Source organism: Panthera leo, chromosome B1 (assembly GCF_018350215.1).
Source record: "Panthera leo isolate Ple1 chromosome B1, P.leo_Ple1_pat1.1, whole genome shotgun sequence".
NCBI lineage: Eukaryota > Metazoa > Chordata > Mammalia > Carnivora > Felidae > Panthera > Panthera leo.
In genome coordinates this window covers 1,459,539-1,477,081 of record NC_056682.1, presented here as the reverse complement: position 1 = coordinate 1,477,081, position 17,543 = coordinate 1,459,539, and the positions used below count along the sequence as shown (strand labels likewise).

Here is a 17,543-nt window from a genome sequence, read left to right as displayed (position 1 = left end):
GTAAATAAAAACCTAATTAAAAAAGGAAGCACAGATGTTTCACCAAGAAATTTATCCAAAGAGGAGGATGGGCTCTTCTCAACATCACCAGGTCAAGAGTATGAGAACATACGCACACACACCTGCACACGCAGGCACACACACCCGCACCCTACCCACACACTCCCATACCGTAGACCACACACACACACACACACTCACTCTCTCTCTCTCTCTCTCTCTCTCTCTCTCAAAAACAAAAATAATAATTGGAATAAACTTCCAAGTGAAATGTGTCGGAAAACAAATGCTGGTCCCTAACCAGCTATACTGGAATGCAACGATGTCCTTCCGAGTGGGGACGCTTCTACCTCCCGGATGGCAGGCCCTGCGGGTGTGCGGTGAGGAAAGGCCCCCCACCCTGAATGCTCACCGCTGCCGTCCGGGGAGGGACACCTGTGCTCGCAGGACACCATCGTTAACAAGTGCCACAGCGGTTTTTACACTGGCCAGGCAATTCTTGGACATGCTTCCTGTCTGCTCAAGGCACAAGCATTTGCGGCTTTTCCACACAAGCTTGTCTGGATGCATTTAAATGCTCGGCAAGCCCGCGCGGCTGGAATGTGCCTGGGCCCCCACCTTACTTGTGAGAACGCTTGGGGACTCACATAGCACATTCTGGGTAAGAAATGTTGGATTTAGTACTTCTTGTCAATGCAAATTTATCTCGGCATTAGATGAACACCTTGGGCTCTACCCTGTCGTGTTTCTTCCAAAGCCTGGGGTCCATTTCATTGCCCACCACTGAGAAAGCCGACAGAGTGGAGGACATAGCAGAAATGATTTTCTGCCATCAAACTTTTATGAAAGCCGGGAAAGTTAAGTCGCGTGAACACTGGAAGGCATGGTGGGATCGAGAGTGTGTGAAGACTCTTTATGAGCCTGGAAGTGACCTAAGAAATTCAAGCTTCTGTTTGTCTGCTTTCTTTAAACATTTATTATTTTTGAGAGACAAAGAGAGCATGAGTGGGGGAGGGGCAGGGAGAGAGGGAGGCACAGAATCCGAAGCAGGCTCCAGGCTCCGATATGTCGGCACAAAGCCCGACGCGGGACTCGAACCCACACACCGTGAGATCATGACCTGAGCTGAAGTCAGACACTTACGTCACTGAGCCACCCAGGCGCCCCAGTCTACTTTCTTAAATGGAGACCACATCCTGCCCTCTTCCAGGAGACCACAGGCCACTCCCCTCCTGGTTTTCTGCCCCTCTTGTCTGCCTCCTCCTCCATCTGACGGGAAGCCTTGCTTGTATCCCTTGCTCTCAGACCCTGTGGGGCTCCCTGCTGCCCAGAGGACGAAGGAGCACCTGCCCCACAACGGAATCTGTGCATGCTCCCCCATCTTCTGGAAGATTCTTTCCTGCCCTCCTGGCTCAGTTGGCTCCCACTGCCCTTTCCATCTCTGATGGCTGCCTCCCGGCTGACCTCTGCTGAGCTGCACACCTCCCCCTCCTCAGAAAGCCTGTGGGTCTCTACGTGCCTCCCACTCTGGTGGCTTAGAGCAGATTTCTCCCACTGCAGACTTCTGAGAGAGAAGCAAGGCATCAAGGGTGCAGGTGCCCCGTCTAGGACCACGTGGCCACTGCAATTTTGCTTTGATGGAGGTAATGATTCAATTCACACTGGTCACTCCTGTTAGACTATGAGCCCCATCAGGACGAGGGTACCTGTGACAAATTCTCTCCTTTCCAGACCCCGCCAAGCCAGCCCGCACCTCTGCCCGTGAGGCATTGCCCCCCGCCCCGACTGTAAAGATGTGAACAAGCAGGGACAGAGGCTCCAATAGCCCAAGGCCACACCCCTAAGGGACCCCAGCACCCAAAGTGCCTGCCTGAGAAAGTCCGGCTTCAAAAAACTGCCCACGTGTCCAGTAGCACCTGGGGACGCCCATTTCCTAGCCTTGGCGGCAGGAGCCTGATTGCTAGGAGCCCCATCAGCAAACCCACCAGGGAGCCCCTACACCTGCCCTCCTTGAACCCCGCCTCCCTGTACCTGCCTACCAACACCTGTCCTCAGGCACTGCCCTCCCTGCACCTGCCCTCCCTGCACCTGTCCTCTGGCACCTGTTCCCCTTGCACCTGCCCTCCCTGCACCTGCACTTTCCACACCTGCCCTCCCAGCGCCTGCCCTCCCAGTGCCTGCCCTCCCTGCACCTGCCCTCCCAGTACCTGCCCTTCTCACACCTGCACTTTCCACACCTGCCCTCCCAGCACCTGCCCTCCCTGTGCCTGCCCTCCCAGTGCCTGCCCTCCCTGCACCTGCCCTCCCTGTGCCTGCCCTCCCAGTGCCTGCCCTCCCTGCACCTGCCCTCCCAGTACCTGCCCTTCTCACACCTGCACTTTCCACACCTGCCCTCCCAGCACCTGCCCTTTCCCTGCTCTGTCTGCATCCCCAACTACCACTCCTGAATGCCTGCAGGAAGGAGACGGTGCTCCATCATCTGCCCACAGGCTCTTTGGTGACAAAAGTTTTCACTTAAAAAATTGGCTGTTGGGTTGAGTAGTGTTGTGAAAGTGCAGCAGAGAGGAAGGTATTACAGAGAAGGAGTGGCGCTAGGTCATGGCCGCGGCTCAGGCAGGGTCAGGTTTCTCATTCCCTGGGGAGGGCATGGGAAGGGACTAAGCACCGAGGGGGTCCAGGGAGGGGATGCTCTGAGGCCACAGCCCTGAGTGGTCCTGCTAAAGGAGCCTCATGGAGGGGGGGATGTGTGCAAAAGAACACAGGGTTCTCTTCCAGCTCCCTCAGTACAGACCCAACTGTGTCCCCCAGTCCGCATACAGGAACCCTGATTTCCACATGTCCCAATGTGGCTGTATCTGGAGACAAGGCCTCCACACAGGGGATTACGTTCAGATGAGGCGGCTGGGGCGACACTATTCCCTTAGGAGTGGTGTCCTCATAAGAGATTAGGACACAGACACGCACAGCAGGGCTACCACATGAGGACACGGGGAGAGACAGTGTCTACAGGGCAAGGAGAGAGGACTTGGGAGAACCGGCCCTGCCCACACCTGGATCTCAGACTTCCCGCCTCCAGGACTGGGAGAAAATAAGCTGCTGGTCCCTGGTCTGGTTACGGTGGTTCGGGCAGGAGCCATTCTCCGGCAGGTGGCAGGTGTGCAGGTGTGGGGAGGGCAGGTGCCAGAGGACAGGTGTAGGGAAGGCAGGTGACAGGAGTGCAGGTGCGGGAAGGGCAGGTGCGGGAAGGGCAGGTGTGGGAAGGGCAGGTGCAGGGAGGGCAGGCGATGGAAGGGCAGGTGCAGGGAGGGCAGGTGCTGGAAGGACAGGTGTAGGGAGGGCAGATGCAGGGAGGGCAGGTGCAGGGAGGGCAGGTGCAGGGAGGGCAGGTGCAGGGAGGGCAGGTGCGGGAAGGGCAGGTGCGGGAAGGGCAGGTGCGGGAAGGGCAGGTGCGGGAAGGGCAGGTGCGGGAAGGGCAGGTGCGGGAAGGGCAGGTGCAGGGAGGGCAGGTGCCATTCAGTTCTTGAACTATCATAGGCATCTGACGACACTTGGAACCACTTTCTCGCCCTTGTACCCGTGGCGTGAACCCAGTGGTGCCTGATGCCTCCACTGCCGGTGAAGAGTCTGCCAGCAAGAAGCCACTTTGGGTCACCCTCCTCATGCCAGGTTCAGACAGGCCTGGGATGCGAGGCTGAGAACAACCCTATCCTGCAGCGGTTTCCCCGTTACAACTCACTCTGACTCTTCTGCATGGGTTCTGTGATCAGAACACAGATGCCACTACACTCTGAAATTGACAAGTCGTTCCTACAGATAAGAAACAACTTCCGGAAGCACACACTGTGGGACATGGTTGTTCCATCCTGAGTGTTTGCGGGCTCTCAGACCACAGTGTCCCCGGGGATGGAGGCCGGCTCTCAGCCTCGAGCGTGTGTTCATTCTCCTGACTGCGCCACGGTGTGGACTCTCGTGAGCCCTGATCTAGGGGCCATTCGCCCTGATTCACAAGCGAAATTCGGGTCAGTTCCTGATTTCAGTCAGTGCACTCACCAGATTTGTCTCACATCTCTATTATGTGTAAGAGCTGCTGGGAGGTGGGGGTGGGCCCCCGGGGGGCTTATGTTTCCAGCGCAGATGTGGGCAGGGGGAGGGGGCGTGCGGGAACACTCTGATCCAAGGGTGTCAGGCCAAATCCAATAAAAAGACCGAGGGCCCACCAGAACTCAGACCACCCGGGTCCTGCCCTGCACACCCGCACGCCTCCAGGGTTTGGAGCAGAGTCTGAACAAAATCAAGGCTTCTGCCTCAGGCTTGTGTGGATGGGCTGGCACTGAGGAGTCCTCCCCATTTTCTGACAGCGGCTGTCTGCCATGCAATTTGCGGGACGGCCCCAAGACCGCCTGGGACTGTGGGGGGGCATAAACCCCCATCTGCGTTGTGAGGCAAGGAAAGGACGTGGAGGCAGGTGGAGGGTGGAAAGCGGCTACGGGCCGGTGATGGCCACGAGTGGGGCACCTGCAGTCCATCCCTGCACGGGCTCCCGGCTCCCTCCATGCATGGAGAGCAGGAGAAGCAGCACTACTTCGGATGTTTGCTGCAGGGTGATGTCTCGCGGCACGGTCCCCTGGCAGCACCACAGACTCTGGGCACCGACCAGGGACAGGCGACCTTGGACGCACAGCCCCTCCCCCAACTGATTTTACAGAAGGAAGCTCCAACGTCTGGGAAGGTCGTCTTCAAGGCCATCCTGCTGGAGTCTGGCCTGGCCGGACTGGACACCAATGCCGGCCACTCTTTGGCCAGAGGTCTTTGCACCCCACCCGTCTGGGTTCTGGTGGTCGCGGTGAATACTGGATGCAAGAAGGCGAAGGCGTCCCCTCTGTAGTGCACACGACTATCCCCTAGTCTTTGTCCCAGGATTTGGGACACCGCATTTTCTCACACAAGACAATCAGGAAGACGAAAAGGGCACTGTTGGCTAGCCAACCTCATTTATCTGCTCAGGAAGCACTTGGTGCCATAGAATTTGAAAGCGTTTTGAATTATAGTCCAAAAAAGTAATTTCCAACTCCTACTTTTGCTCGCTCACTTTTTTTTTTCCTTTCTGCTAAAACAGCAGCTTCTGCGTTAAGCCTCTGTGCTTCACTGGCTACAAACCAAACACTACCTGTAATCCTAATGGTAGCCATGCTGGGAAGGCACTGGTGTCCCCACTGCCCTGATGACAAAGCTAGGGGATAAAAGGGATAGATAAGAGACTCACTGATGGCCGCATGGCCATAAAGTCACAGGCACAAACCTTAACTCAAGATCCGTGACCACGGTTTTGATAGGGGTTCTTGGCAGCCGGCATGAGACCCACAAATATTTTCCAGCTGAACAAATGGTAGGTCCCCAAGCCATAACTGCCGTGATACCTGATCTGCTCCCCACCTGCCTCTGAGCCCACCAACCCAATGTGGTCAGCTGTCCCGTGTGTGCAGAGGATCCGGCTCACTCTGGGGGGAACTGGGCACACTGAGGAGGACAGAATACAGTCTCCTGGAAGAGGAGACCGGCCCGTCCCCGGAGATCCCGTGCCGTGGAAGCACGGTGAGTGCACGGCAGATGGCGTGCAGCCCGGCCAGCATTAGCATCCCACGGCTGTGAGTGGCACTCTGTGAAATGCTCGATGTTCACCCGCTTGGTAAATTCCACCTGACCTATCGCCATGCAACTTACAGCATATGGATGGTTCCGGGAGTCTTGTGATGTCCCTGTAGTGTGTCTGCACTGTCCCACCACCCTGCCTCTGCCGTGGACCTCCTGCAGGCCCTGCTGGGGTCCCCACTGCCAGCGGCCGCTGAGCCCCGGCCATGGCGGGCATCACGGCCGGCGTCCTCTCCCCAAAGCACAGCTCCGATATTACATTCCTTCAAAGGAGGAACAAAACGACTCCAAGGTCTCTGAATTGCTTCAGTGTAAAACCCAGACTCGCTGGGCAGGCAAAGCCCTTTGGAATCTGTCCTCAAGGACTTTCTTCCACATTTCTGGGGCTTCCTTCGGTTCAACCTACCCCTGCTCCTCCTCAGGCAGGGCCCTGGAGTCCTGACCACTGGCGGTACTTTCTCTCTTCCTTGTGTTCCAGAGCCTTCTCTATGCCTGGTCCCCACCGCCCCCATGTCTGAATGTCCGAGTCCTTCTGCCGGTCTCCTGTGGACACTGGGGCAAATTATGGCAGATGCAGGTGCTTATTAAAACAGCATTAGACTTCTGGTTCCTGGCCCGGCCGGCAAGAGCCTAGAGGTACACACTCCACCTTCACAACAAGCAACCAGCTGAGCGAACTCAAAGTCCACAGCTCCCCAGATGCAGCAGAGGACCAGGGGCACAGGGCAAACCACGGCTCCCCAAACTGCAGATGCACACAGGAGGAGACAGAGAATCAGCCTCACTGGGCAGAAAGCAGTGCCCAATGGGAGATCCTAACCTGTCGGTGGGAAACTACTGGAGGCTCAGTGGGAAGGAGTCTGAGAATTAAGAACTCTGGGGGAGCCACTGTCAGGGCCCCACACACTTCGGTGGGCTACACCTGTAGGAGCCCCACCAGGCTCTCACGGAGAAGCCTGGAGAAAGGTCCCGTGTGATTCCAGAGGGGGGAGAGGAAAAATGGCCATTCCGAAATATTCCAGAGCACTCTTCCTCTTAACAAGGCCTCCCTCAGGGGAAACTAGTGAACCAGAGCTAACTTACTTCGGTTTTATCAGAGCCTAACTGACCTAGGAGAAGGGAAACACCGACCCCAGCCCCTGCTGGCAGTTTTGTTCCACCCGAGTGTGGAAACAGAAGCAGTGTGAGGTCACAGCTAGGGGCACAGGCTCACTGGAAGCCTGAGGCCTATTCACAGGCCCACAGAATGCCTCCCCTCCCACACCAAGGGGCTCCTGCATATCAGGGACAAAACCAGTCACCAGAGGACATTATAATCTCTGACGCCCACAGCTTCAGCAAACAGTAAACACAGCCCAGCTGCCGGTGAAAAAAATATAAAAACTCACACTGAAGACTTTTACTAAGTACATCATGTCCAGCTTCCAGGGAAAAACTGCAAGGCATCCTTAGAGACAACACAGTCTGAAAAGACTCAGAACATCAGGACCAGGGTCAGACATGGCAGGAAGGTTGGGATGATCATACTGGGAATTTAAACAACTAGATTAATATGCTAAGGGTTCCGATGGACGAAGTGGACAGTACGCGAGAGCAGATGGGTAATATCAGCAGGGGACAGAAGTTTTCAGACAGAATCTAAAAGAAGCACCAGAAAAAAAACAAAACAAAACAAAACAAAAACGCTGTAACAGAAGTTAGGAATGTCTTTGATCGGCTCGTCAAGTAACTAGATGCAGCTGAAGACAGAATCAGTGCACTTGAAGAGGCGTCAATAGAAACTTCCAAAATTGAAATGCAGAAATGAAAAAAAAAATTAAGAGGCAGAGCAGAATACCCAAGAACAGAGAGACAATTACAAAAGGTGTAAAATGCTCATAACGGGAATACCAGAGAAGAGAAAGAAAGGAACTGAAGAAATATTTGAAGCAATAACGGCTGAGAATTTCCCCAAATTAATGATGTACAGCCAGAACAACAAGGAGGATAAATGCCAAAAAATCTACTCGTAGACACATCATATTCCAACACTGGAAATCAAATAGTGTGAATATTTTAAATAAGCAGTAGGGAAAAACCCTTCCATAGAGAAGCAAGGGTAAGAATTGCATTGGACTATTCTTGAGAAATCACACGTGCAACTAGAGAGTGGAGTGAGATATTTAAAGGGTTAGAAGAAAAACAAAGAACCCCATTCACATACACCTCTATGATCAGTAAAATGAGAAGTAAGATAAGGGCTTTCTCAGACAAAAATTGAGGGGACTGGTTGCCAATAGACCTGTGTTGCAGGAAATTTTAAAAGAAATCCTTCAGAAAGAAGGAAAACGACATGGATGAGAAACTAATTCTAACAAAGGAAACGTCATTTGAAGATGAGGAAATAAAGGCATAATAAAATCAGTTTTGAATTCATAAGTGATCTAGCAGACAACTGTTTGCTCGGAATAATAACAGCAACAAAGTACTCAGCGCTCACAGCTTACGAGTACGTGAAAGGCAGGACATGAGGGTAAGACAGGCACTGGGAATACTCTTGTGAGGCATGTGTCCTGCATGTGAAGCGGCACGGTGCTCCCTGAAAGGAGGCTTGGATTTCTTGTAAATGGATATTGCGAGCTTTTTAACAAAATAAGAAAGGAAGCACAGTTGATATGCTAAAGAAGGAGAGAAAATGGAATCATAAAATATTGAGTTAAAACCAAAGAAGGCAGAAAAACAGGGGAAGACCAAAAGAAGGAAAAAAGGCAAAATAGATAACAGTAACAAATATAGTAGATAGCAATCCAACTATGCCAGTAATCACTGTAAATATCAATGGTATATGTGGCACTGGGTAGCTCAGTCGGTTAAGCATTCTACTTTTAATTTTGTTTCAGGTTATGATCTCTCTAGCTCTCGCTCTCAAAAACAAACAAATAAATAAATAAATGGTATAAATACGCTAATTAAAAGACAGAGATTGTCAGAATGGATAGAAAACAAAACCCAACTGGTATATTGTCTACAAGAAACTCACTTTATATTAAACGTAAATATAAACAGGTTAGAAATAAAGGGATGGAGAAAGAGATACCATGCTAACACTGATACAAAAGAAAGCTGTCTTAGGGCACCTGGGTAGTTCAGCCAGTTGAGCATCTGACTCTTGATTTCGGCTCAGGTCATGATCTCATGGTCCATGGGATGGAATCCTGAATTGGCCTCTGCACTGACAGTGTACAGCCTGCTTGGGATTCTCTCTTTCCCCCCTCTCTCTGCCCCTTCCCTGCTCGCACCTGTGCTCGCTCTCTCTCTCTCTCTCTCTCTCTCTCAAAATAAATAAATAAACTTTGAAAAAAAGAGAAAGCTGTATTAACTGTGTTAATTTCAGACAAAGTAAATTTTCAGAGCTAATGAGGGCCATTACATAATAATAAAGGAGTCAATCCTCCAAGAAGACATAACAATCCTTTACATGTATGCACTTAACAACAGAACATTCAAAATACACAAGACAGAAATAGATAAATTCACTATTACAGTTGGAGACTGCAACACCTCTCTGTCAGAAATGAACAGATCTAACAGGCAAAAAATCATAAGGGCATGGTTGAATTGAACAACTCTCTCAGTCTGCTGGATCTAATAAGCATCTGTAGACTAATTCATTTAACAACAGCAGAATACATACTCTTCTCTAGCTCAAAGAGAACATTCATCAAGACAGATCATATTCTGAGCCATAAACTAAACTTAAAAGAATAGAAATCATACAAAATATAATCTGAAACAATGGGATCTAACTAGAAATCAATCAGTCAACCGATCAATAATTACTTACCTGGAGATTATACAACATACTTCTAAATAACACAGATCAAAAAAAACCCCTCAAAACAGTTTTATAAGTATTTTGAAATAAATGAAAATACAAATCAACATTTAAAGACCATAGGAAAAACAGTGCTCAGAGGAATGGTCATAGCATTGCATATATTAGAAAAGATATGAGATCTAAAGTCAGTAATCCAAGCTTCCACTTTTGGCAACTGGATAAATAAAGGAAATTTAAGTATAATGTAAGATGAAAGAAATCATAAAAATTAGAGCAGAGAAATGAAAGGGAAAGTGGGAAATAAGATAAAATCAATGAAACCAAAAGGTGACTCTTTGAAAAATCCATAAAATCAATAAACTTCTAGTCTTTTTAACTAAGAAAAAACGAATACACAATGTGATACCATCAGAAGCAAAAAAGGGGCCATCACTACCACGGATATTGAAAAGATAGAAAAAGAAAATTACAACTTTAAACCCACAATTCAATAACCTGGATAAAAATGACTAATTCCTTGAAACATATAGTCTACTAAAACTCACACAAAGAGAAATAGATAATCTCAATAAACCTTTATTTATTAAAGAAATTGAATCAATGATTAATAACCTTTTAAACAGAAAGCACCAAGCTCAGGTGAGTTCACTGGAGAATCCTGCCAAACATGTGAGGAACAAATTATACCAATTCTGTACAATCTCCTCCAAATCAATATAATCAGTGAATATACTCCCTTAAACCTTCTATGAAGTTAGTGTTACATAATATCAAAACCAAAGACATTACGAAAAAAGGAAAACCACAGATCAATATCTCTCATGAATCTAGATCAACAAAATATTAGCAACTTGCACCCAATAATGTATAAAAAGGTTTGTACACCATGACCAAGTGGCGTTGATTCCAAATAAGCAAAATGGATTCAAAATTTTAAAATCAATGAATGTACTCTATCACATGAAAAGGCTAATGAAGAAAAGTCATACGATCATATCAACAGATGCAGAAAAAGCGTTTGACAGAATCCAACATCCATTTATGGAAAAAGGAAACTTCCACCTCATGGTAGAAAGCACTGGCTGATCACCTGCAGCTGTCATCATACTTACTGGTGAAGAACAAGTTGTTTCCCAGCTAAGATCAGAAACAAGGCAAGGGTGTTCCCTCTCAGAACCCCTGCTTACCACTGCACTGGACGTCCTGGCTAATGTAATAAGACAAGAAAAGGAAGTAGAACGTATACAGACTTGGAGGAAAGAAACAAAATTCTCATCGTTTACAGATGGCATGACTATTTATATGGAAAATCCAAAAGAATCAATAAAAGATTCTTGGAACTAATAATTAATCGTAGCAACATTGCAGAGTTCAAGGTCAACATACAAAAGTTAACTGCTCTATTACTTTTTTAAACATTTTTTTAAAGTTTATTTATTTATTTTGAGAGAGAGAGAGAGAAAGTGCATGAAAGCACACACATGAGCGGGAGAGGGGCAGAGAGAGAGGAAGAGAGAGAATCCCAAGCAGGCTCTGCACTGTCAGCATGGAGCCTGATGCAGGACTCAAACTCATGAACTGTGAGATCATGACCTGAACCGAAATCAAGAGTTGGATGCTTAACCAACTGAACCACCCAGGTGCCCCTTAACTGCTTTCTCATTGGCCAGCAGTGAGTGATTAAATTTGAAATTAAAAACACAAAGCCATTTACATTGGTGCCAAAATCTGAAAGAACTATACATCTGACAGAATCTGTGCAAGCTCTGTTATCAGCAGAACTATAAAATTCTGATGAAAGAAGTCAAAGAAGATGTGAAAAATGAAGAGATATTCCACGTATATGGATTTGAAGACTCAATATGGTCAAGACATCAGTCTCTCCCAACTTGATCTATAGATTCAAAGCAATCCTAATTATACTCCTGGCAGGTTATTTCATGGATATTGACAAACGGATTCTAAAGTTCATATGGAGAGACAAAAGACTGGTACAGCCAATACAGTACTAAAGAAAGGCAATGGAGAGTGACATTACATGCCATCACACCCCACTACAAAGCCACAGTCATCAGGACGCTGAGGTCTAGCACTCCAGCTACTCTGAAGGGTTAACTTGCTTCAAGTGAACACACTCCTCCCTCGCAGTAACAACTCATTTACTCTCTGTGAGGTTATCAGACCAGTGGCCTTGAGGCAGAGAAGGGCCAGAATGTTCCCAGGCTGCAGAAGCCAGCAGGCCCGTTTGAAGCTGTCTCCGCCTGATTAGCCCAGCAAGTTTTTAGCAAAATGTTTTTCTTTTTGTAGGTCACACAAATGACTTTACTAACCTCTCTTTGTTCATCTGTAGACGTTGCCCTCCTTTGCAGAGAGAACAGAGTCTTCCTGTGCATCATGAACCAGGAACCACACCCCCTCACACAACCCTCTCGCACCAAGAAAACGTTTGCAGCTGGCAACCGAGGAATCTGCGTGAAATGGAGGAAAGTTGTAGACCCCTGCATTCCCTTTGCTGATTAACGGCCCTAAACCCCTTTATAAACCCCTGGGCCAGGCAGAGACCTCGGGGTTGGCTTTTGGACAAGAGTCTGTCTTCTCCCCAGGTGGTGGCCTCCTGAAGAAAGCTCATATTCCTTTCCAACCAAAACTCGCCTCTTGAGTATTGGCATTTTGAGTGACGGGCAGTTGAACTGGGGTTCGGTGACAGTATTGATGAAAGAAGAGACAAATAGATCAATGGAACAGAATAGAGAGCCCAGAAATAGACCCAAACAGTCATTTAACCTTGACAAAGAAGAACAGGCAATTCAATGGAGAAAGGACAGTTTTTTTGTTTTCTGTTTTTGTTTTTGAAATGGTGTCAGAATAACTAGATATCCATATGTTTAAAAAAAAAAAAAGGTGAATCTGGATATAGACCTTACACGTTTCACCAAAATTAACTGAAACTAGATTAGATCACAGACCTAAAGGTAAAGCATCAAACTATAGAGTCCTTAGATGATAACAGAAGACAAGGTAGGTGAGCCTGTGTTTGACAATGAGTGTTTAGACGCAACACCAAAAAGCATGATCCATGAAAGAAGAAAAAATGGATTGGGTAGATTTAATTAATATTAAAACCTTATTCATTATTCTTAAAACTTGGAGGCAACCAAGGTGAATGGATAAACATCTGGGCAGTGGAATATTATCATTGAGTGACAAAAGACACGCGCCCTGGAGCCACACAAGGACACAAGGACAGGCAGGAACATCAGATGCATATTACTAAGTTAAAGAAGCCAGTATAATAAGGCTCTGCAACAGGATTCCAATTATATGACATTCCAGAAAAAGGCAAAACTATAGCAACGGCCCCACGATTGGGGTTGCCAGGCTTGGTGGGGGAGGGAGGACTTCCAGGGCAGTGAGACCGCGCATGTGATGGTGGACAGATGACACCAGACGTCTGCCGAGATGCACAGAATACACACCACCAGGAGTGGGCATGAACTCAAACCACGGACTTCAGCCAAGGATACAGGGTCCACACCGGCTCATCAACTGTAACACGTTCCACACTAATGCAAGGTGGAGTGATGGGGGAAACTGCGGTGGGGGACTCTATACTTTGTCTGACTTTTAAATCCACCTAAAATTGCTCAACATGATAAAACTTACTAACTGAAAACAAGCCCCTCTCCCCAAAACCAACACACACATTCATCTCAGCAGTGGAGCCCAGAAGTCTGACAGATTTCGGGGGTAAAACAAGATGTCGGCAGCACTGGGCTCCTTGGGGACAATGGTTTTCCAGCATCAAAAGCTAGCTGCATTCCGGGCTCCCAGACACAACTCCGTCTTCAAGGCTGGCAGTGGCTGGCTATGTTCCTCATATCACTTCTCTCTATTTGGACCCTCCTGTCCCCCAGGGACCTTTATGACCACACTGGGCCCACCTCATGGTCCAGGACAATCGCCTAACTTCAAAGTCTGCTGATGAGCAACCTTAAAACCCCTATCCGCGTAACCTGACGTGTTTGCAGGTTCTGGGGACAGGACAGGGATGTCTCTGCAGCTGTCATGCTGCTGGCCATGTCACTGTCACATCATTGTCTCCACTTATTTGCAAACACTTTCTGTGTCCCTCTATCCCTGCATGACCTCCTCATGCCACAATTCTTCATTGACACGTTTATGTCCCTCCCTCCACCCTGAGCCTCAAGGGCAGGGTCTGGCCCTTGTTTGGCCACAGTATATGACTAATCGGCACATGATGAATTGCCAACACATTCAGACGTGGCCAAAGGGTTTCCTTGCATAAATCCCATACATGTTCATAAGATTTGCAGCGTCTTGCTGCGTGTCTGAGAAAATCCAGGACAGAAGACACCAGATCGTTTCCCTGTGTATTTGACTGGTGCTCAGGTGTCACAGAGGCACAGCATGATGGGGATGGTCCAAACCCAACCCGAAGCACTGGACCCGAGTCTGGGATCTTGGTGCCAGCCCAGCTCAGCCCCCACCCCCGATCTGCATAAGAACGGCCTGTCATGCCGGCCAAGGGAGAAAGCAGGCATCCCGGCAGCTCCCAGGACCTGCTCCTCCAGCCTGAGAGGCAGGCAAGGCATCCCACAAGCCACATGCAGAGCATCTTGACAGTGAGTCTGCTCGAGGTAAGGCTGGCATATGAAACACAGGGAATGAGGCAGGGACTCAGCAAAGGCAGAGTGAGGACCCAGTGGCACCCCTGGCACAGAGGACTCAGGGCGGGCCTCTCTGGCCACAGACTCCACTAAAACATGAAATTAAAATATCGAGCCAGAAAGAGAGACTTCAGCAACCTTTCCAGCTTCAAAACTCAGCGTCCCTGAATCCGGAGCCTGCCTCACCCACTCCAGAAATTGGGTTAATGAACCTCGTCACGTACAACACCAGAATTGAGCCACCAAGTCCACCTGGAGCCATTGCTCGGCTGGCCAAGCGTAGGTCTTGAGATTTGAAACAAAGATTTCCATATAGACAAGGATTCTATTTTTGACAGTTTGGTTTTTGGGCGTAGGATGGAAACAAGCAGCCGAAAGCTAAGTTAACTTCTGCGTTCTGTAGTTTACTGGAAATCCCGTCCGCTGTCCACACAGCACAGGGGACGTGCTCTGGACCCGGGACAGCTGATAGACAGATCTTACCATTTAAACGTCCACATCCCTTCCCCAGACGGTGGACCTCGTCACAGCAGGAACACGTGCTGTTTGTCTTGGCTGCTGTCGCCCGAGTGCCTGGCAGCTGGTACAGAACTGAATGGCTTTCAGACGCAGGTGACCTTCCAGCCACGGTTGGTCTTGTTTGAGTGATTCTAAGTACGTGGTGATCGTCCAGCCCCGGAAGTGTGTACATGCACACACACACACGTGCACACACATACATACAATAACTAAAAATTATCTTTCGTAGTCAAAAGAGGTGACTAGGATAAATACGGCTCACTTTGGCCTAATTTGGTCCTCAGGGCTGCTGCAGAATTCACATGTGATTGTGACAATATTTGGAAATTAAGAAAAGGAAGGCTCAGAGATTCAATAACTTACTTAAATCCATGATAAACAGCAGGGAGAGATCAAATGTCTATTACGTGACCCCAGATCCACTGGAAACCCTAATGCTTCCAAGAGCCCTGGGTCCACACCATGGCTCGGTCATTTATTAGCCGATCTGCTCGTTGACAATTCAGTTGACTGTTTGAGACTCAGTTTCTGTATTAGAAAACGGAATACTACCCACAGCTGTCATGAGTCTCCAGGGCAGTGACAGAGCCTGTCAGCTCTATTCCACGTACCTTGCGTGTTCATAGCACCAAAACGCGCATCGCGTGATGATTTGCGCTTTCCTTTTACAACGCGTAGTTTAAAAGTCCATTTTAAACACATACTTGTCTGCCACACCAAAGAACACACAATCTGAAGACAAAAGCAAACCCCAAACCCCCCAGAGCTAATATTCTCTATCCCAGTAAATACGAGTGAAGCAGACAGATCTCATTATGAGCAGAACGCGATCTGGGACAGTGGCCCATCCTGCTCAGGCTGAGCGTCAGCAAACTTGATTTCCTGCCCCAAAGGAAGACTAAGGGCTGAGGACGAGTCACATGAGGACGTAACACTCAATATTCCGGACACGTCCACGGGACCGCCCCGCGTCAGCACTGTCTGAGATACACCAGCCTCTAATCTGGCAGCCGCTATCGGCAGTCATCGCTTCTAAATTTCTCCACAGATGTCATTTCGACAAAACAGTCCACAAATCCGCCTGGAGTGAAATTCAGTTAGTGTGTTGTTACCAACGACAGGCATTCATTCTGGCAATTTCCACGCCACGGCACGGTCATTTCATGTAGTGCTCCCCGAGTCCACGTCTGGGCTCCACCCCTGCCTCAGGGACACATCAGAAGGCCAAGGCTTATTTTTGAAAATGAAACACATACGCGCATCTGTGGCTCCCAGAGCAACAGGTGGACGGGCCCGGACTGCTTGCCGCGTCTGCGCTCCTGACGACGCGCGTGTGAGCGCATTGGCTGCAGGTTGGCACGGCCCCGCCCCGGGACCCACAGCTCCTGCCCCGGGCCGGGTCGCTTCAGCAGGTGCATGTGCGCACGAGGACAGGGATAAGATCTCAGTGTCTCTGCAAGAGCAGCCGGGATTTCACCTTACATTTGGTTGAGAGGGCACAGGCCAGGCGGGAGGGGCTCCCTGCCCGGGGTGGGGGGGCAGCCTGTGTGCTCTGGGGAGGGGCTCCCTGCCTTGGCAGGGTCAGCTTGTGTGCTCCCGGGAGGGGCTTCCTGCCTGGGGGGTCAGCTTGTGTGCTCCAGGGAGGGGCTCCCTGCCTGGGGGGTCAGCTTGTGTGCTCCCGGGAGGGGCTCCCTGACCGGGGGGGGGGGCAGCTTGTGTGCTCTGGGGAGGGGCTCCCTGCCTTGGCAGGGTCAGCTTGTGCGCTCCCGGGAAGGGCTCCCTGCCTGGGGGGTCAGCTTGTGTGCTCCCGGGAGGGGCTCCCTGACCGGGGGGGGGGGGGCAGCTTGTGTGCTCTGGGGAGGGGCTCCCTGCCTTGGCAGGGTCAGCTTGTGTGCTCCCGGGAGGGGCTTCCTGCCTGGGGGGTCAGCTTGTGTGCTCCAGGGAGGGGCTCCCTGCCTGGGGGGTCAGCTTGTGTGCTCCCGGGAGGGGCTCCCTGACCGGGGGGGGGGCAGCTTGTGTGCTCTGGGGAGGGGCTCCCTGCCTTGGCAGGGTCAGCTTGTGCGCTCCCGGGAAGGGCTTCCTGCCTGGGGGGTCAGCTTGTGTGCTCCCGGGAGGGGCTTCCTGCCTGGGGGGGCAGCTTGTGTGCTCTGGGGAGGGGCTCCCTGCCTTGGCAGGGTCAGCTTGTGTGCTCCCAGGAGGGGCTCCCTGCCTTGGCGGGGTCAGCTTGTGTGCTCCCGGGAGGGGCTTCCTGCCTGGGGGAGGGGGCAGTTTGTATGGTTCAGGGAGGGACTCCCTCGCCCATCGCTGCAGCCGTGGCTCCACTCTGGGTGTCCTCCCTGGCTTTCTGCCCTCACGGCCAAGGTTGGGACCTCCTAACACGCCGTCCCGTTCTCTTTCCTAACCTCCAACCCACACAGAGCCTTCTCCCTGGCCTACCGCTACAGACTGGGTGTGTGTCCCGAGTCACATGCTAAATCCTCACCCCAGTGAGAGTGCTGACCTCGGGCGGTGTCTACCTGGAGAGGAATGTGGTCTGTCCCTGCTCCTCACAAGAAACCACCCACACCGCGTGCTCTCAGCAGGGTCTCTCTCGCAGTAAATGGAGGGAAGGCACCATGCAGCACCGACTTCCGTGCCTCTGGTGAGTCATTAGTCACCCACACAGGTACATGACCCAGGCCCTCTCCAAGGCTTTCAGCGTTGACCTCTCCCCCGCTGGATCCACGTCAGGCGTCACCTTCCCCACCTTTGAAACCCCGGCTGACAGAGGGCTGCGGAGAAGTCACACGCTCCCAACAGGGCCTGGAATGCAGATGTGCCCGGGAAGTGGGCACACAGATTCCGTGCACACTCCCACCCGAACCACGTTT

General features: G+C 50.4%; 1 protein-coding gene across 6 annotated transcripts in view; it reads right to left on the bottom strand.

Moving 5' to 3' along the window:
- Positions 1-17,543, bottom strand: part of DLGAP2 (DLG associated protein 2) — a 399,292-nt gene that overhangs the window by 140,105 nt on the left and 241,644 nt on the right. Inside the window, exon 1 of one of the 6 annotated variants that reach the window (XM_042934158.1) lies at positions 11,797-11,878. The exons of the other annotated variants lie outside the window; for them this stretch is intronic. The gene's annotated coding sequence lies outside the window, so the exon portion shown is untranslated. Of the gene's footprint in view, positions 1-11,796; positions 11,879-17,543 lie in introns of those variants that run through there. 6 annotated transcript variants of the gene reach the window in all.